Raw genomic sequence first — 22047 nt, 5'->3', positions numbered from 1 at the left:
CTCATGATCCAAAACATGCCACCTCATCAGTGAAGCATGGTGGTGGTAGTGTCGTGGCGTGGGCATGTATGGCTGCCAATGGAACTGGTTCCCTTGTATTTATTGATGATGTGACTGCTGACAAAAGCAGCAGAATGAATTCTGAAGTGTTTCAGGCAATATTATATGCTCATATTCAGTCAAATGCTTCAGAACTCATTGGACGGCGCTTCACAGTGCAGTTGGACAATGACCCTAAGCATACTGCAAAAGCAACCAAAGAGGTTTTTTAAGGCTAAAAAGTGGAATGTTATGCAATGGCCAAGTCAATCCCCTGACCTGAATCCTATTGAGCATGCATTTCACTGGATGAAGACAAAACTGAAGGGAAAATGCCCCAAGAACAAGCAGAAACTGAAGACATTTGCAGTAGAGGCCTGGCAGAGCATCACCAGGGATGAAACCCAGCGTCTGGTGATGTCTATGCGTTCCAGACTTCAGGCTGTAATTGCCTGCAAAGGATTTGCAACAAAGTATTAAAAAGTGAAAGTTAGATTTAGGATTGTTTTGTTTGTCCCATTACTTTTGGCCCCTTAAAAAGTGGGAGGCACATATAGAAACCGTTGTAATTCCTACACCGTTCACCTGATTTGGATGTAATTACCCTCAAATTAAATGTGAAAGTCTACAGTTAAATCACATCTTGTTTATTTCATTTCAAAGCCATTGTGGTGGTGAATAGAGGCCAAAATCTGAAAATTCTGTCAATGTCCCAATATTTATGGACCTGACTGTATATATATATATATATATATATATATATATATATACACACACAAACAAATTCCCAAAGGAAAGGGCACTCACCAAGTCCTCAAAGTTTTCAAAACCAGCAGGTTTTATTCAATACAAAACATTGTTATATGTGTCAACGTTTTGATCTCTTAGGACCTTTCTCAAGACCATCACTCCATCAACAGGAAAACCACCACCTCATCTGACCACGCTGTATCACACTGCAAGCGTGCCCATATATACCCCTAATTGCTCATCAATGCACTAATTATCGCAAGCTGTGAACAGCCACTGTGGATAACCAGGAAGTCAACCATATAGGCTAATCTCACCTCTCAATCGAATATATAACTCATTTGCGAGAACCAACTACAGGCAATTGCATAATGTATAAGTTACCATAGCTCCAGATTAATGACTAAAAATCGAGCAGCGCCTTACCCGGAAATCACGTGGGCTCCATCCCGTGGAATGCACGGAAACCGGAAGTGACACCCAACTGGTAGTACCCACCGGATATTGCGTGTGTTTGACCCTGAAGTGCCAGAAGTCTCACAGCGCTCAAGACTCTCGTGCACGACTAGATAGAAAAACGAGCACTAGAGTAATAATGCCCATGCCATGGATATGCAATAGAATGTCCACCACTCGCCATCATAACCATATACCTCCTATCATATGTTACATGGTTACCGCCTGCGTTGTGGAACAGCGTGGGCCAAAAGAAAACCACCAACATATCCTGCTATATTGTGTTTGGGGAGGATATGTTGGTGGTTTTCTACTGCAGTCTTATTTCAGTAATCACTGAGGAGTGCTGCAGGGGACGTTACTGCCTTCACAATTATGCCCATAGCATGATATATTAGAAGATATTTTCCATGTATAACTTAGTGGGTATAGTAAGAAGAAAATATAAGGCTGTCACTGGAGAAATTACAGACCTCTCCTGACATTTTCCAGTTAGCATCCGAGGTTACTGACAGCTCTGGCTGCTCCCCTCAGACCTTAGGTATGGTCTCTCTGTCTCTCAGCTTAAAGGGGGCAGAAATCTGCTCTGATCTCCTTACTCAATGGCCGCCACTCATCACTTATCTACTGTCCACTCTAGAGAGCACAGGCTCCGTCTCTCTACATCAGGTACCTGACTCAGACTCCCTCCTCTTTCAGTCGTCACCTCAGGTCAGCTCAGCTCTAACTGACCCCTCTCTCCAACTGTCACTTCTCCTCAGTGTCAGTGTGCAGTCAGCAAAACTAGGTCTAACTGACCCCTCTCTCCAACTGTCACTTCTCCTCAGTGTCAGTGTGCAGTCAGCAAAACTAGCTCTAACTGACCCCTCTCTCCAACTGTCACTTCTCCTCAGTGTCAGTGTGCAGTCAGCAGAACTAGCTCTAATTGACCCCTCTCTCCAACTGTCACTGCTCCTCAGTGTCAGTCAGTGTGCAGTCAGCAGAACTAGCTCTAACTGGTTTCAGGCATCCAGAACCTTCTGGATGATTCTGGCCCACACCACCAATTATGTATAAGTACACATATTATTACATATTTGTGGCACAATTATATTTATATTAACCATTAAACATAGATAATAGTTACAAAATAATACATATATTTAAATTCCTAACACAGTTCATATAGTCATATCACCTGTTTGCTGGGTTAATCCTAAATAGAGGTTACATATGGGGGTAAATTTATCAACGGTCGATTTGCAGGTTGTTTTGAAGAGTGATTTAGCTCTTCTCAAACCGATTCAAATCGAATGTTACAAAACCAGTGATTTTGCCAGATTTACTATTATTCGATTTGTTTTGCGATTTGCAAAACAAATTCGATTTGAGTCGGTTTTGAGCAGTGATTTGCTGTTCGATTTGGCATGTTCATGTACAAATCAAATGGCAAAGCACACTTCAAAATGAACTGCAAATCCCCGACAGCATAGAACTGCTTCATGCTTTCACTTTCAGCATGACAGTTCATTCTCACACAGATACATGCAGATATAAGTGAGATGACGTGAGGTCCCCCCTTAAAACACAACCAGCCCCGGACTGTTCAAACCCAGGTCTGGTTGACTAAGTACAGGGAAAAAATTACGTAGGGTCTCCCTGTACTCAGTACAACCAGCACTGGGCTATGGGAAGCAGGGCTGGTTCTGGAATTACAGGGGAAAATGTGCATAGGGTCTCCCTGTAATTCACAGAACCAGCCCTGGAACCTTTCTAACGGGGGACTGATGCCACAGCCAGGGGAGTCCTAACACCGGGTCCCCCAGCCGCAGCATCAGCCCTGACCGCTAGTCAGCCCAGGCCAGAGATCCCTGGGGAGTTGGAGACCCCTCCAATAAAGGGGACTCCCTCTCCATGGCACCCCTAGCCTAGGCTGATAGCCCGGGGCTATCTCCGCCACCCCTGGGCGGTGGGTGGCGGGTTGATTGTGTTAGTGTAGTGTAAAAATAGAAAAATATAAACATTGTCTTTACAGTAGAACTGCAGGTCCAAGCAAGCCTCCCCCGCATGCTGGTACTTGGAGAGCCACAAGTACCAGCATGCGGGGCATTAAGGGCCCACTGGAACCTGTAGTTCACCTGTAAAGAACAGGCTGCGTTCCCCATTTTTGACAGGACTTTTTGCCTGTTTTAGTTTCGCTGGGTGCTGTTTTCGCGTCCTTTCTAATTGAATACGGCGAATAGCGGGAACACACCCGATACATTTACGCATACAATACACGCAATGTAGTCAAAAGTCCGGCATGCGAAAAAGTATCGCGGGTGCGAAACTAATTGAATACGGCCCTTCACCCTGTCTAGCTTTCTATTTACTTCATATTTTGCCTCACTATCACCACCTGGTGGACACACTTTATACTATATGCCCACCACGGCAATTGCTGTTATTATCTATTACTAGCTGTTGCCCGCAGTTTCGCCCACAATGAAATCGCTTCTGCCAGCTTTTTTTTTAATTGTGGTGTTCTAGTTGTATTGCTTTACCTAGGGGCCCTGTTGCGAGAGTGGCCCACGTGACCAGCAGTGCTAAACAGACTGGTGGCAGCAGCACCTTCACCAGCCACTCACACCAATGTCACTGTGGGCCTGATTCAGCAAGCAACGCACGGATGCAGACGCACACACCCATCCGCTGTGAGTATATGCTAATAAATGCATACGCACGCAGAATAAGCAGACGCCTAGTACTACACAATACCACCCACTTCCCTTAACATGCGTCCTGTTATAACACGCAAGATTGCGGAAACATCGGTAACATCGAGGACCATCGAACACATTAGCATAATAATGGTTGACCTGATTTCTGCCACTTCCTGCGTGCAATTAGATCTCAGGCTTCGTCCGTCGCTGCAAGGGCTTAAATATGCATGCCCCTAAAATGCCGTCCAAATGCACAGGCATGCCTGCGTTTGCCCGACCACCCCCCCACAAACGGCACTTCCTGTCAATCACTGAGCTCCGGGTCTACGTAGCCTCTGCAAACGCAGTTCCCATCGCAGTAGCTAGTTCGCACATGCGCAATGCGATGCATAGGCATGTGCAGTACGCAACAATCACCCGATTGCCTGCGTCTGCATCCATGTGTTCCTTGCTGAATCCGGCCCTGTGTGCCCTGTGCACAGACTGCTATGTAGCCTATCCTATTCACCCACCACTCACACCAATGTCACTGTGTGTCCTGTGCTCAGACTACTATGTAGCCTATCCTATTCACCCACCACTCACACCAATGTCACTGTGTGCCCTGTGCACAGACTGCTATGTAGCCTATCGTATTCACCCACCACTCACACCAATGTCACTGTGTGCCCTGTGCACAGACTGCTATGTAGCCTATCCTATTCACCCACCACTCACACCAATGTCACTGTGTGCCCTGTGCACAGACTGCTATGTAGCCTATCGTATTCACCCACCACTCACACCAATGTCACTGTGTGCCCTGTGCACAGACTGCTATGTAGCCTATCCTATTCACCCACCACTCACACCAATGTCACTGTGTGCCCTGTGCACAGACTGCTATGTAGCCTATCCTATTCACCCACCACTCACACCAATGTCACTGTGTGCCCTGTGCACAGACTGCTATGTAGCCTATCCTATTCACCCACCACTCACACCAATGTCATTGTGTGCCCTGTGCACAGACTGCTATGTAGCCTATCCTATTCACCCACCACTCACACCAATGTCACTGTGTGCCCTGTGCACAGACTGCTATGTAGCCTATCCTATTCACCCACCACTCACACCAATGTCACTGTGTGCCCTGTGCACAGACTGCTATGTAGCCTATCCTATTCACCCACCACTCACACCAATGTCACTGTGTGCCCTGTGCACAGACTGCTATGTAGCCTATCCTATTCACCCACCACTCACAGTAATGTCACTGTGTGCCCTGTGCACAGACTGCTATGTAGCCTATCCTATTCACCCACCACTCACAGCAATGTCACTGTGTGCCCTGTGCCCAGACTGCTATGTAACCTTTCCTATTCACCCACCACTCACACCAATGTCACTGTGTGCCCTGTGCCCAGACTGCTATGTAGCCTATCCTATTCACCCACCACTCACACCAATGTCACTGTGTGCCCTGTGCACAGACCGCTATGTAGCCTATCCTATTCATCCACCACTCACACCAATGTCACCGTGTGCCCTGTGCACAGACCGCTATGTAGCCTATCCTATTCACCCACCACTCACAGCAATGTCACTGTGTGCCCTGTGCACAGACTGCTATGTAGCCTATCCTATTCACCCACCACTCACAGCAATGTCACTGTGTGCCCTGTGCACAGACTGCTATGTAGCCTATCCTATTCACCCACCACTCACACCAATGACACTGTGTGCCCTGTGCACAGACTGCTATGTAGCCTATCCTATTCACCCACCACTCACACCAATGTCACTGTGTGCCCTGTGCACAGACCGCTATGTAGCCTATCCTATTCACTCACCACTCACACCAATGTCACTGTGTGCCCTGTGCACAGACCGCTATGTAGCCTATCCTATTCATCCACCACTCACACCAATGTCACTGTGTGTCCTGTGCACAGGCCGCTATGTAGCCTATCCTATTCATCCACCACTCACACCAATGTCACTGTGTGTCCTGTGCACAGGCCGCTATGTAGCCTATCCTATTCACTCACCACTCACACCAATGTCACTGTGTGCCCTGTGCACAGACCGCTATGTAGCCTATCCTATTCATCCACCACTCACACCAATGTCACTGTGTGTCCTGTGCACAGACCGCTATGTAGCCTATCCTATTCACCCACCACTCACACCAATGTCACTGTGTGCCCTGTGCACAGACCGCTATGTAGCCTATCCTATTCACCCACCACTCAAACCAATGTCACTGTGTGCCCTGTGCACAGACTGCTATGTAACCTCTCCTATTCACCCACCACTCACACCAATGTCACTGTGTGCCCTGTGCACAGACTGCTATGTAGCCTATCCTATTCACCCACCACTCACACCAATGTCACTGTGTGCCCTGTGCACAGACTGCTATGTAGCCTATCCTATTCACCCACCACTCACACCAATGTCACTGTGTGCCCTGTGCACAGACTGCTATGTAACCTATCCTATTCACCCACCACTCACACCAATGTCACTGTGTGCCCTGTGCACAGACTGCTATGTAGCCTATCCTATTCACCCACCACTCACACCAATGTCACTGTGTGCCCTGTGCACAGACTGCTATGTAGCCTATCCTATTCACCCACCACTCACACCAATGTCGCTGTGTGCCCTGTGCACAGGCTGCTATGTAGCCTATCCTATTCACTCACCACTCACACCAATGTCACTGTGTGCCCTGTGCACAGACCGCTATGTAGCCTATCCTATTCACTCACCACTCACACCAATGTCACTGTGTGCCCTGTGCACAGACCGCTATGTAGCCTATCCTATTCATCCACCACTCACACCAATGTCACTGTGTGTCCTGTGCACAGGCCGCTATGTAGCCTATCCTATTCATCCACCACTCACACCAATGTCACTGTGTGTCCTGTGCACAGGCCGCTATGTAGCCTATCCTATTCACTCACCACTCACACCAATGTCACTGTGTGCCCTGTGCACAGACCGCTATGTAGCCTATCCTATTCATCCACCACTCACACCAATGTCACTGTGTGTCCTGTGCACAGACCGCTATGTAGCCTATCCTATTCACCCACCACTCACACCAATGTCACTGTGTGCCCTGTGCACAGACCGCTATGTAGCCTATCCTATTCACCCACCACTCAAACCAATGTCACTGTGTGCCCTGTGCACAGACTGCTATGTAACCTCTCCTATTCACCCACCACTCACACCAATGTCACTGTGTGCCCTGTGCACAGACTGCTATGTAGCCTATCCTATTCACCCACCACTCACACCAATGTCACTGTGTGCCCTGTGCACAGACTGCTATGTAGCCTATCCTATTCACCCACCACTCACACCAATGTCACTGTGTGCCCTGTGCACAGACTGCTATGTAACCTATCCTATTCACCCACCACTCACACCAATGTCACTGTGTGCCCTGTGCACAGACTGCTATGTAGCCTATCCTATTCACCCACCACTCACACCAATGTCACTGTGTGCCCTGTGCACAGACTGCTATGTAGCCTATCCTATTCACCCACTACTCACACCAATGTCACTGTGTGCCCTGTGCACAGACTGCTATGTAGCCTATCCTATTCAAGTGAACGCGAACCCAATGTACCTCTCCCTGTTGCATTGACGATGATTAAATATTTTTTCTTTTTGCTATTGCTGAGCTTTAACTTGATGTATTGAGATTAAACAAAGTGCAGGTTATTTCTAGGAGCTTCCGCTACAATATGATCCAGTTATCATAAAAAGCGGTTCAGTCGTTTTTGCATCAACTTGTATCAAATAGACAGACACAATGTTCTTATTAGATAGATTATTACAATTAGCCCATCAGGACCCCATTTCTCTATCCTTCAAGGTTCATATACCTTGGGTTTTTATTATTGTGTTTTTGTATGTTGTTGTGTACTATGTCTTAGATACTACACATTAAAATTTATAATGTAACATTTTCTCATTCCTCAGTGTGCCCAAACGTTACCCTCTCTCTAAGTAAAGCACTAAGGAACTTTGCATATTATTAAAACTAACCATAATGATTAGTGTAAAAGCCTGAATTCACAAGTCTGCTTGTTAATAAAACCTACTTGTTAATAGCTGTATTACTTTGCTGGTGTGACCGATGGTGGGTCTAAAGACGCACCAATCTGTATGTGGCGTGGATTTTGCAATTGATTCTTGCTGTATCTGACCTCCAATGGTTACAGTATACACGCTTGTCTAAGAAACTATTAGAATTATTCACTGGACTTAAATATATTAGTGTGATTAAACATTGGGTAATTACATTGTACTATAATAGAGATACATGATAGCTGCTTGCAGAAATGAGTCATACCACAAATACTGTAGGTCAAGTTAGAGCAGATGGCTGGAAACACAAGGCTTATGATCTAGGAGCAGCACTATCCGTTTGCCTTAGGTCTCACAAGTCACTCCTGAATCCACATCAAGGTTTGTTCTGTAAAGAAATACACAAGGCATGAGAAAATGTGCTTTGTTGCATAGCATTTCATGTTCCTCTCAGCTATACACCCATTTTGTTTTATACAAAGTTGTCTTTGATGCTACAATCTTTCAGGATTTGACTACACCAATCTGTGCTGTTATTAATGTTTAGATGATTCTAAAGAATGAATTGAACTGAAATACTCTGTGCAGCTGGTAATATTCTAAAGCTCTTTATTAGCTAAAGGCTCTCCTAAACCTCTCCTACAGCAACTCCTCTTCGTCTCTGGCCCTATTTTTGGAGAGTGTGCTGCCTTAGTCACAGGCAGCTAGAAAATGTAATAAACATGAAGATATGTGATGATATTATCAGCAGATCCACCCACACAGAAAACACCAATAGCAATGCCACAGTTCATGATGAGTCAGAAGCGTATTATGGGGGTGGCTAGAATAGTAGTGAAGGGTCTGCCAAAGAGTTAATTGGCTCTTGAATACCTGCAGCACCTACTAAAACACGGTTCCCCATTTTTGCTGGACAATCATGATTTCTAACAGTTGAAAGGGATGGCTTAATGAAAATGGATGCTGTTCCAGTGTGATGAGTGGTTCCCCGCCCACTGCCCAGCTCTGAAAAGGACAGCAACCTTCCCCCTTCATGGCAACTTTAAGTCCCAACTCGGATCTGTTGAGATGGGAGAGACATCATTACGTCATGACGTCTCTCCTCCCAAGGCTCACACAGTTCTTGGGGTGAGATCCATGAGGAGCTGTTTGGTGGGTCAGGGAGCGGCGTGCTGCATAGTAAGTGGCGCGATGCAGTGTTGTTGACTAGGTGTGTCCTGTGACTGTCCAGTAGAACCAGGTCCAGTCCAGTGAGTGACAGTGGGGGGCGGCAGGCCGGCGGTATCCAGCGGCAGGTCCCGGCCAGTGCAAATCCCAACGAGTGACTGACAGTGACAGGTCAGCTCTTACTACACTCTTGCCAGGTGCTACTAGTGTCAAAATGGGCAGGGCCCCCCAGGGGCAGAGGTGGGCAGAGCTACACCGGGGTGGGACATCAATTTGTTCATAAACCAGTTTAAAAATTCTCAAAGAATCTATACTATAGGGAAATCAACACTGATTCTACATTATATATATATGCCAGATCCACATAAAATACACAGAAAAGGCTGGATCCCCCTAAAATACAATGAGAAAGCCAGATCCACATAAAAAACCAAAAGGAAGGGGAAATGCAGGACACAGGGCAGACAAAGGCTGGCTTGACAGGACAGGGGGGATGCAGTCGCAATGCTGACCGCTGGCTTCTTGACTGTTAAATCCCGACAATGTACTAGGAGGGTTAGGTATAGGCTAGGGGAAATGGAGGTTAGGGTTAGGCACCCCTGGGAGGATGTAATGTTTAGCCACCCCTTTGGGAGAGAGGTTTAGGCTGCGGGTACAGGGGGGTTTGGTTTAGACACTTAGAGGAGGGTTAGGGTTAGGCACTAGGGGGCCGGCGGTATTACATACTGATTCTGGACAGGGGGGGCACAGGGCAGAGAAGACTGGCTGGACCGGGGGGGACAGGAACGGCTGGCTGAATTGGGGGGGACAGGGAATGCTTGCTTGACTGTGGGGGACAGGGAACGCTGGCTGGACTGGGGGGCGAGGACAGGGAACACAATCTGGACTTGGGGTGGTGGAGGCTAGCTGTACTAGGGGGTGAAGGCACAGGGCAGAGAAGGCTGGCTGGACTGGGGTGGGGACTAGGCAGGGAAGGCTGGCTGTACTATGGAGAAACTTGGAAGGCTGGCTGGCTGGACTACGGGGGGAATCAAAGGGCAGGGAAGGCTGGCTGGACTAGGGAGAGACAGGAAAGGCTGGCTGGACTAGGGAGAGACAAGGAAGGCTGGCTGGACTATGGGGAGGCATAGGACAGGAAAGGCTGGCTGGACTACGGGGGGAGGCATAGGGCAGGGAAGGCTGGCTGGAACGGGGGGCAGGGCAGGAGAGGCTGGACTAGGGGGGAGCACATGGCAATGTCAAGGAGTACCTTTCTTTCTTCAGCTGGTGCAGGTAGAAGACATGGGGGTGGTGGTAACAGCAGCCAGGAATGATAGAGGGAATAGCTATACATCGCCATCTGCATTTCAACTAAGGCTCATTTACATTTGGATGTAAGTCAGGTTTATGACACGTCCCTCAGATGTAACAGTACACGTCTGCTTTAACGCCTGCTCATAAGTGGTGCTTTCACAATCTACCTGAAATGATTTTTCAAAAGTAGGCAAGTAGGCTGCACAGAGTGTGCCCCTGCCAGCATGATGGAGCCGACAGCAGGTAAGTAACACTATTACTTCAGTAGCAGTGTTAAGGATTGTGGGGTCAGCTGCTTTTGGAGCAGCTGTCCCCATACCGGAGCAGTACTGGATTGCGCTTGTAACTAAGTATCTGCCACTGGAACTCACAGCATGTTGGATACTTAGGGTTAGGCACCACCAGGGGGGGAGGGGTTAGGGTTAGGCACCCCCTGGGGAGGTTAGGGTTAGGCACCACCAAGGGAGGGTTAGGATTAGGAGGGGGAAGAGGGGAAGCTGTCGGGCTGAAGGTCCCGACGGAACCAAGTAATATCAATATGTCTTGCTTACATAATATTCACATCCACAAATTCTACATGTGATTACTAAACTCTGTAAATGTCCATTTTTGGAAATTAGATATTGTGCAAAACTGTCCTAGTGTACAATAATTTTTTTATAGAATATTATCAACACACTAAAGTATTTTATCCATATACTGTATTCTAGAGGTTCTAAAGTTTTTCAGTGTCTTTCTTTGAATGTACAGTATTATTTATTTTATAAGTCACTTGACGGGATTTCCCTGTCGGTATTGAGACTGGCGGCATTGCGGCTGCTGGTCTCATAACTACATCCCCTTATGACATGTGCAATTCAAAGTACTGTTTAAGAATGAGGCCTTTTCAAGATATGTGACTTAGGATCATATTCTCTTTGTTAATTATCAGGGGCTGGGAAGCTCCCGATAATTACCATACATAATTGCCGAGAGCGCCGGAGCAATTCATCAGTGCTCCGGCGCAGAGGAAGCTGATCTGAAAATTAGCTGTTTCCACAAATCTTTTCATTACCACTTTCGTAGCAGTGAAAATTAGCACTGCCAAGTCGGACTCTGCTGTGCTAGTGCACCTACATGAACTAGGGTTTACGCAGGCACACAAAGCCCCGGTATCCGGCAGAAGGAGCCAGACATGCACGGAGGGATCCGAAAGTATCCTTCTTTGCAAACCGGGACTCATTCCCATAGGAGTTTCATGCCTGTGCTCATCGTGTCCTTTCCTATGTCCATTTCTGTCTATTTGTCACTATGAAAACATTTACATACAGAACCTTTTATTCCTTTGTCTACTTCAGAGACCTCAAGCCATTAATATCCTGATCAGTAATGAGAGGCAGGTGAAAATTGCAGATTTTGGGCTTGTAGTAGAGAATATATATGGAACATCAAAAATGGCTGGTGTTGTCGGGACCATTAAGTATATGGCCCCAGAGGTGAGTTGTAGCAGGGGGTTTGCAATAGCTTGCCCTTTAGCCCTAAGGTAATGAAGTACTCTATTATATTTCTGGAAAAGTCTATTCCACACAGGGCTATTAGATAGAAGTATTTTTCATTTTGTATTTTTCTTTCCGACATTCTAGATGATCAGAATGGAGTGATATAGAGCACCTATCGATTGGTGAGCTCTTGGTGTCATCTTGAGCATTATGTTGATGGACAAGTCTCCATTTGAGGCATCAGACCAACAAAAATCATCTTACATGAGAAATATCACCGGTCTAAGGGCCATTGGCACAAACTGACTTGCAGACGCTCCTGCTGACACCTTGACCAAGGTGATTGTGCTAAATTAAAGGCATGTATAGAAGGTGTAACCGCAAATTTGCACATTTTCTCTAATTTATAAATGTTGCTAAATATATTTCTCTAAATTGTCATATAACAGCATTATCCTATAGTTTTAAAAAACGTACTTTCTCACGATTATTCTAGCTCCTGAATAAGAACAGCGCATTGCACCTTGGGGTGACAGGAGACATCAGGGGTCACCAGTTTTACTCCAATACCAACTGGAGTGAATTGGAGAGGGGGAATATTGCTCCTCTATTAAAGCCAACACTGGCAAGTATGAAACAGAGATAGACAGAGAGATACTTTTGCTACTTTTGTTATTAGGAAACTTTACACTTGTTTATTTAGTTTTTCCCAGAAAACTAAACTACACCTGCAGCATACATAGGAGCCCATGTCAGTTTTTGGGTCCCCCGAGATATGCTCCAGTCTAGCAGATCATATCTGTATCTCTGGTATTCCCTTATACAATCTTGCCTGAGATATTGAATGACTGGAGTACTCCAGTACATTTATAATATGTGTCAGGTATGTAAATCACTGATCACATAAAAGAAAATAATACACAAATATTAAGTAACATTTACATTGTTCTTTTGTAAATAAATGGTGGCCTCTATTTATATACAGTAGTGGGATGACATCGGTCATGTAGAAGGATAGGGAATTGGGGGTTTGTGTCATTTGGAAAATGACCCCAATCTTTCCTCTTAGTATCCCTGACATGTAGTTACTTTAAACACAGTATAAACAACTTTGAAAAATAGAATAAAAAAACAGCCAATTTCAGTTAAACATAATAATACACACTCAAGATATTAGTGAAGAACTGTCATCTTACAGATAAAGTGTCTTATGTGATAGCATATGAGATACAGGCATGGGCACGATTCCAGTGAGAAAGCCCGTATTTTTAAAGCCGCAAAAAATTAAAAGGAAAAACCAGGTTGGTGTGTATGGTCAGCCACGCTATTGGTCAGCCGGTGTGTGCATCATCATGAAGTAGGCTGGATTATTTAAATGAGCACATGCAGTGAAGGCCATTTGTCTGCTATTGCAGCACTAGCGTTCCTGGGATTGCACACCACACACCAGTTTTTGGTGAGCTTTTATTTATGTTTGGGATTTGTTTAATATTTTAAGAAATATTTTATTATTATTGGAATTTTTTATACAGCAACATTCAAACAAAGCACCAACAATTCTGTCCTTGGTTTAAAGGATATTTATAAATATAAGCATGCCTTTTGTGGTTTAATGCAGCCGGTTCTTAACCTCTTGCCTTCCAAAGCATATCAAGGCATGTATTTATCAGAATGTGACCATACACCAAAAAGTGGTATAGCTATTTCACACACATACATATATATATATATATTTAACTATAACTACATTAACAGCACTTCTACCACTCCACTAGATCAGCTTAAACTCATCAACCTCTGCTTCTGACACATTACAAGGAATGAATCATCCCCTCCACAGAGTGACAAGTAAGACATTCACTTTCTGTAGCCAATGGATGTAGCCTATGAGCGACATTTTGAGAAATGTATGTATATATCTATAAATATGTCTATATATGTATCTGTATTTCCCTCTATATATAACTGTCTCTATATATCTAGCTCTATATATAAATATATATATATTTATATATATATTTTTACTCTATATATCTATATATAAATATACATGTGTAGATAGTAAGGTCCTCCGCCCCCCCTCCCTCTTACTTGACAGCAGCACAGCACACACTGCTGGGTGCTGGGCTGCAGTGGGAGACCGCTCGCTTTCTGCCTTTGGGGGGAGCGATCACGCACCCCCCCTGGATTTGTACTAGCCTGGGGGGCTCAGAAAGGTTTCCTTTTCTTTCTTTTTTTTACTAAGGGGGCGTGGTCACACCTCCCATGATTAGGCCATGCCCCCTTCTACCCTGGGACCGGACCAGCTCTCCACGGCCCTGTAGATAGTGATAAATCTGTTATCCACAGAAGACTCCATTTTGTCACAAGATGGATGATCTGTGCCTGTAAAAATATTCATAGCTTTAAATGTGAATTATTACAAAGACTGATTTCTGCTGAGCTATGAGCTGAGGAACCTTGACTTCAGCAGATGTGTCCTAATTCAAGATAAGCATGAATAGAATGTGTATTATATACTCCCATGTATGTGTGCTCACCTCCCTTATCCCCCCCAACAGTTCTCTCCTTCATGTATAAGATAATAATGTCTAACAAAAACTGCTGTAGTGAGAAATAATGTGTGAATATTCTGATATGTTGCAATTACAAAAATGCTATGCTTTATATTATTGTGTGATCCAAAAATATAGCCAGACGGATCTTGAACACCAAACTGACTGTGTGTGTGTGGATTCTGGGCCTAATTCAGACCCACTCGCGAGCGCTGAGCTCGCAAGCGTGTTGGTGGTGCCCTAATGCGCTTGCGCACGACGTAGGGAGCTCCGTCATGCGCATGCGCGAGACCCGCATAGCGACAGCCAAGCTGTCGCTATGGGTCTCGCACCAAAGGGGGCGTGCTGTCGATGGTGACTGACAGCACGCCCCCTTTGGTGGGCGTGCCGGGGCGTAGCTGCCCAGACGGAGGCGTTCCCATGGGAACGCCTTCCGTCTGGAGCCGGCCCCACTGACATCACTAGTGATGTCAGTGGGAGTGCTTTTGGCTCTGATAGAGCCAAAAGCACTCCTGGGCTTATGGCAGCGAGACCCTACCGCAGGGTCTCGTCGCAAGCCCGATGGTCGCGATGGTCTTGACCATCGCGACCATCTTATTGGCCGCTTGCATAAGCTGTGGGTGGTCACCCACAGCTGTGCGAGTGGCCAGGAGGCTGCTCCATTTTTAGGTAGGAGGGCCCTGATTCAGAGCGAGCGCTCTGGTCAGAGCGTCCGGCTCTGAATCAGGCCCTCTGTCTCCTGAGGCCTCGGTAACGCAAGGGTCTGACATACGCTAATGAACTTGGGCTGGTGATTTATTACAATAGATTGCTCTCAGATCTATCAATATCACATCAGGGTTTATATGTGTTTATCTGTATTAGGCTATTCTGCAGTTTAAGGTACTACTTTACTACACACCTCTTTTGTATCCTATGTGACAGGTATTCAGCACACTGTCTACTGCCCACTCTGACATCGTACCGGCCCCCCGGGCACATCTGCAGGCTGTCATCTGCTTTCTACAGCTCCACTAAATCAGCTGGAACCCGTTAACATTTGGCTCTGACACATCACCAGAGACGACTACACATCACAACTGCACATGCGGTTTTACATGCTGGAGCCAGTCTATTTTAGGTAGTCACTCTTCTTAAAAAAGATGCCACAGAGCATCAAAACGGGTTGAAAGAGTGATAATAGGAGGTTGCATCCAAAACGGTGGTCCATACCTACCAGGTGCCATATACCTGGGTCCATTTTTACGCCTGTATGTTATATGTGACTCATTCTACACCATCTGGTACGGATACCACCCCTGTACATATATTTTTATACAATAAATTGTGGTTGCATTTTAAGTATTGCACTATGGTTGTCATCTTTTGTGCTAGTATTATACTGTATATGGATGAGACCAGAGACCAAATCCGAGAAGCAAGAAAACTAAAGAAACCTTTATAAGTTTACCATCTGTTATGAACATGTAAGCATTTATATAAGCATCTACAATATTGTGGGTCTCCCTGAATCTCCTCTGGGTGACTTGCGGATTATGGTAGCACTCTATGGATATCAGCTGGGATCTGCTCACCACCATCTCTCATCTGGGTGTTTCCCAACCTCTGTCCTTAAGACAAACTAAGGGGTAAATTTACTAAAGTGTGAGTTTTTAGAAGTGAGTTTTAGAAGAGATGTTGCCCATAGCAACCAATCAGATTCTAGGTGCTAGTTAAATGTAAGTAGAATCTGATTGGTTGCTATGGGCAATATCTCTTTTAAAATTCACTTCTAAAAACTCTCACTTTAGTAAATGTACCCCTCACAGTCCAGGTTTTAGTGATATCCAAGTTTGGGCAGAGATGGTTAAATAAAAATAACTGCATAACTAATTAAGACACCTGTGCTCGAGAATGGCTATCCTTAAAACCTGGACTGTTAGTATGCCTTGAGGACCGTGGCTGAGAACCCCTGATCTATATCATCTACACATGAGTGGGGTGTCAAAGACTTTTAGCAGTATTACACCATTAGATATATCCTACGGAGGACACATCTGGAAAAGACGGGAAATGAAAAATACAACATCTATGCAAGTACTATATGTTGGAATATTTCATAGTGTATATGTCAGTGGTAAACGAAAGATTTCTAGAGGGGGGTTTCCAAATGCTTGATTTTACAGTGAGTGTGGCCAGTCCATGAAAAGTGCATAATTAGCACCTTATCCTATTTAATATCCGTCATACAAATTGTATATCATAATTCCAAAATATACAGCATACATGCCTACTTTCCCGGTTTGGCCGGGAGCCTCCCGAAAATCAGGTGCCGCTCCCGACCTCCCGGAAAAGTAGGCACATGTCCCGGTAATAAATCCCCCCTCCCGCCCGCTGAATGTAGTAGAAAAAATATTTACCTACAGCGGGGGCTGATGACGCAATTCGCGCTACATCGCGTCATCGTAGCCCCACCCCTGGCAACACAATGCCGAAATTGACGCGATCGTGATGTCACGCCCCCGGCCCGCCCTCAAAACTTTGCCACGCCCCCCCAGCTGTGCCGAGCTGGCTGCCTCTCCCGTAAGAGGCAGCCAGTAAGTCGGCAAGCCTAATATACAGGACCAGCGATCACAGTAAGCCATTAAATGTGGTAGTATGGCCATGCTGCCTGAGCTGAATGTTTTATTTTAGATGTGGGCACCATTCCACAGCATGGGAGCAAGTCCGGGAGTCTGGGGGAGCAGCAGAAGAACCTAGCACTGCCCTGGACATATATGTACATATTGGTCTCCTCATGCACTGGATAGTGTATTATTATATAGTATTAATATTTAAACCTATTGATGGTCTATAGCTGTGCACCCCTAACAGTGCATGTTTTAATACTGGTTGACTCATGTTAAAAGATCCACAGGTGTTGCTAATTATTTAATTTGTGATCCTGAGAAGAACATGCAGCACTTGTACATTTCTATTATATTACAATTTCTATTGTGGTCATGGTGTGTACTGGGGAGGGGGGTTTCCAGTAGGAATGTGCAGGCTCAGATTAGTTCATATTTTCCCGCCAACTCCTGATTTCTTCCACCAAAATTGGGGTCTCAGAAAGAGGCAAAACGTCATCTTTCATGGACAAACATCATCATTCCTGGACAAAAGTCCATGAAAGAGGATGTTTGTCCATGAAAGATGACGTTTTGCCTCTTTCTGAAATCACATTTTGCGGGAAAATCCGAACTAATCTGAGCCTGCACATCCATAGTTTCCAGGCAACCGGAAACCCCCCTGCGTTTGCCTATGATAAGGTTCTGATTCTGAAAAAAATGATGTTGCGAATAAGACATGGTAAAAAGGGTTAAATATACTTTGCAGCACTATTGCTTCTTACCAATCATCCCTACTAGTTAGACAGCAGCCATAACAAATGAGGTTAAAGGAGTCAAAATTTATCCCAAATGCATTGTATCCCAACTTATTGACATAAATTAAAATAAACATAAATTAAAACAGCTGGTGAAATTGCCATAGAATCTATTCCCTCTGTGTGTCTTCTGATAACTCTGAGCGGTACAAAGTGGTGGTTTTTGCATGCCACTGCTTGGTGGTTTTGACCATAAAACTTTAAGCAGCACTAATAAATAATAATACAAAAAAAAAACGGGTATGCACTTAATATTATGCTTTTAGTTTTTAGGCTAAACCAGCTGAGAAGTGTCGACTTGCAAAAGAAGCAGCATCGAAAATAACTACTGAATGTCCTTTGACACATACCTTGTCCATCTGTACCTCATGGCAGGACTGGTCAATTTACAGGACTGTACAGCAACAATCCCATGTTAAAATATATGAATCATTGTGGCAGGCTATTAGAAGAAGCTTGGTAATTACCACTTCCCTTCATTTGTCGATCCAGATCGCTACTAAAAATGTGTATTCTACAGTGGTTCCAAGTGTCTTGTGACTACCACAACAACAATAGTCACATGGCACATGATGTGGGGAGCATAGGGTTTTGAACTCCTCTCTGAACTCAGTTTCTGTAAACTCCTCCCCCTTCCACTCCACCTTCTGCCATCACACATGCTGAGAGTCTGAGGTGTACGCACAGCAATTTTTTGCTATTGCACATGTGACTAAGTCACACCGCTCATGCGTCCTGATTGTGTCTGTACAGAGTCACAGTTGCAATTTCAGATGCACACAGGGAGAAGTGTATTTAAAATGTAGTTGGCGTTCCTGGGCGGAGACAGGGAGGTGTCTTAGCGCAAGCACAGAGATTGTCTGTCTTATGGGTGTGTCGGTGAAAGTGGCTGGGTACACAGATGCTTAACCTCTCCTAATGAAATGGATGGGATGTGATGATGCAGCTCGAATAGCGCCATCATGGCACAATCTTCTATGTCTGATGTCATAATTTGTGGCATTGTCCAGGCTTTGTGCCATGGATCAGCTGGGTAATTTGCCCTGCTCTCCAGGAACTATCAGAGGTGAAAGAAAAAAGTGGGTAAGTATGCCCCAGGCTGTGTGCAGCCTTGCAAAAATACTACAACAACAGACAGGGCCGCCATCAGGGGGGGAACTGCCGGGCCTCCAGTTCCGGACAGAGAGGGGGCCCAGGGGGCAGTGGCAGACACAGGCAACAGGAACACTCAGGGAGAAGGAGCTCTGGGTGCAGTGCGGCAGTGTCATTAGAAATATGGAGCCGGTCGCAAGCCAATCACAGCTCGCGGAACGGCAGCCAATCAGGAGCGGCTGCTGTTCCTTGAGCCAATCACAGCCGGCTCCATATATCAAATGCCGTTGCCATGCTGCGTCCGGTACTCCTTTTCCCTGCCAGCCCAGAATTTGTTGCCTGTGTATGCCCCGCTACTGCCACCTGGGAACCCTCTCAGAAAATGCTGGAGTCTGTGCTCATTTGTAATAAAAAACAGGTACCCTGACTCCTGTAGCCCAGTTAGCCTTTCCTACTGTGCCCCCAGCCCAGCCAGCCAGCCTTCTCCTGCCTGCCTGCACCCCCACCCCCTAACCAGCCAGTCTTCCCTGCGTCCTGTACCAGTCCAGCCAGTGTTCTGTGCACCCTAGTCCAGCCAGCCTGTGTTTGCCCTGTCCCAGTCCAGCCGGCCTTCCCTGCGCCCTACCTTTAGTTCAGCCAGCCTGTCTTCTCTGCCCTACCCCAGTCTAGCCAGCCTTCCCTGCGCCCTACCTCTAGTTCAGTCAGCCTGCCTTCCCTGCCCTACCCCAGTCCAGCCAGCCAGCCTTCCCTGCACCCTACCCCCTAGTCCAGCCAGCCTATCTTCCCTGCCCTACCCCAGTCCAACCGGTCTTCCCTGCCCTACCCTTCCCTAGACCAGCCTGTCTACACTGTGCCACCCCCAGTCCAGCCAGCCTGTCTTCCCTGCCCCAGTCCGGCCTGCCTGTCTTCCCTGCCCTGGTCCAGCCAGCCTTCTCTGTGCCATCCCTAGTCCAGCCAACTTGCCTACCCTGCCCCTCTCTAACAACTGCCCCCACAGCTCAAACTTTGAGAATTTTTAAACTGATTTATGCACCAATTGATGCCCCACCTCCAAAATAGCTCCACCCACATTATCCACAGCCCCGACCACCTCTGCCGCATACCTCCGGGCAGAAGGGGGGGGCCCTACCTAATTTATCAGTACCGGGCCCCACAATTTCTGATGGTAGCCCTGAAAACAGAAAACCGAGGCAGTCTCAGAAGTTACTGGTTTCCTCCAGAAGCAATACAGTCGGGATGTGGTCAGAATGCCGACCGATGGGATTCTGGAGCAGAATGCTGATGCCGGAATCCCAACACTTGTCAGAATACCAGCGCCGGCATCTCGACTGCAGGAATCCCAGAGGTAAGTACGGAAGGGTAAGGGGTAAAGCACTAGGGGGTGGGTCAGGGTTAGGCTGCAGGAAGGGAGGGTTAGGTTTAGGCACTGGGGGGGGGTTAGGTTTAGGCTACAAGGAGGTAGGGTTAGGGTCAGGGCCACCATCAGGGGGGACTGCCAGGACTGGAGTCCCGGGCCTGGACACTCGGGGGGGGGCCTGTCCGCTACTACCCCCTGCTGCCGCACAAGAGATGTGACTGTCTGTCTGCCTACCCACTCTTATTACCTCCAGCTACTATAACATCGATAGTGAGTGACAGGCTCTAGTTAGGGTTAGGGGTTAGGTTAGTATTACTCACCTGATGGCATCGGCATTCTAACCCTATCGGCATGCCGGCATCGGGATTCTGACCGACGGAATCCTGAGCACCAGCATCCCGAACCTATCCCATACAGTTTTAGCTGTGGCGGTTGGGAAGATGGGGCTGGAGCTTCCCCCATCATTGCCACCACCAGGCATAGAAGTGTGACCTATATATTTTTTACCCCCCCTCAGTGATTCTGTTTATTTACAGACGTTGTATTTTTTCAGACTATTTAAACAGATGGTAAATGCTATTTATTACCTTAGATGCAAATGCAGAATTCTCAAGGTTACCATAGGCAACTGCCAGTACTGTCTAGTGATTGCAACACTGCTCATAAACATACTTATAAAGGTGAAAATAACAGCCTAAACGCCAGTACATACTGTATACCTACTGTAATATTTACTGACAGAAATGCAAACTGTCAGCATCCCGGTTATTGCTGACCTGCAAATCCCTGAGTTGATGTACAGAATCTAGTTCTGCAGCTGTGAAAATTCAATATGTTGTTTTTAAAAGATCTACAAGAAATTATTAAATGTTTCCCCTGTCTCTGGTGAGCTCTTACCGAGTGTAGCCATAGAGAGAGCAGTCAGGCACATGATATGAAGTGAAAGGTACAAATCCAGCATTCCTATAACATCAATCAAAAGCATATTTTGTATCCTGGGATTTGTACCAACAGTTAGTGGAAAATGAGTGATATCTGCGCACAAAGGTCACGTTCCTCAAAAATCTTTATCTGCCTAGAATTGCTCCCCATCCAACGCACTTGGATCATTACATTTCACTGCTGGTTTGTGCACATTTTATATTAGACAATTACATGAGCACTCTAGTACTCAAATAAACTGTGGTGTATGATATATTTACAGGGCTCCAAACTAACTACATGTCCTGGATATATACAGTAGATGCTTTAAAATCTGAGGCTCTCTCCATCACGATACTGGGTCACCCACAGGTTGTCTGCACCAGTGAGGGGAAAGTGTACTCAGAGTTAACAAGCAAATATTCTGGCAGTGCTTACTGGGCTGTGATACTCTGTATAAATAACTAGGGGGTCTATTTACTAAGCAGTGTTAGGAGACAGAGTGAAAGGTGATAAGGTGCCAGGAACTCGCACCTGTAACAGGACCTATGACAATGTATCTAATATAGGTGTACCAAGCACTAGAAGCTGATTCTGAGAAATGGATCTAAATGAGAGTAATCAATCCAGATATCATTGCTTTTTCTTTTTCATATACAAATAAGATCATATTTATCCGGCGGATTAAAGGCCTGATTCAGAGAAGGACGCAAAGTCCATTACGTACTCAATTGAGTGATTGTTTGCCATCGCGCATGCG

At 46.0% G+C, this 22047-nt stretch overlaps 1 long non-coding RNA gene across 1 annotated transcript in view; it reads right to left on the bottom strand.

The window, feature by feature from the left end:
* The window catches only part of LOC148506183 (uncharacterized), a 41163-nt gene that overhangs the window by 5671 nt on the left and 13445 nt on the right, over window positions 1–22047 (bottom strand). Inside the window, exon 2 of the long non-coding RNA XR_015869809.1 lies at window positions 8287–8409. This is a non-coding gene — a long non-coding RNA (uncharacterized LOC148506183). The remainder of the gene's footprint in view (window positions 1–8286; window positions 8410–22047) is intronic.

Source organism: Taudactylus pleione, unplaced genomic scaffold (genome assembly GCF_031769625.1).
Source record: "Taudactylus pleione unplaced genomic scaffold, aTauple2 ptg000421l, whole genome shotgun sequence".
In the NCBI taxonomy this organism is placed as follows: domain Eukaryota; kingdom Metazoa; phylum Chordata; class Amphibia; order Anura; family Myobatrachidae; genus Taudactylus; species Taudactylus pleione.
Note: the sequence above shows the minus strand (reverse complement) of the source record. Positions and strands in the feature narration are given on the sequence as shown.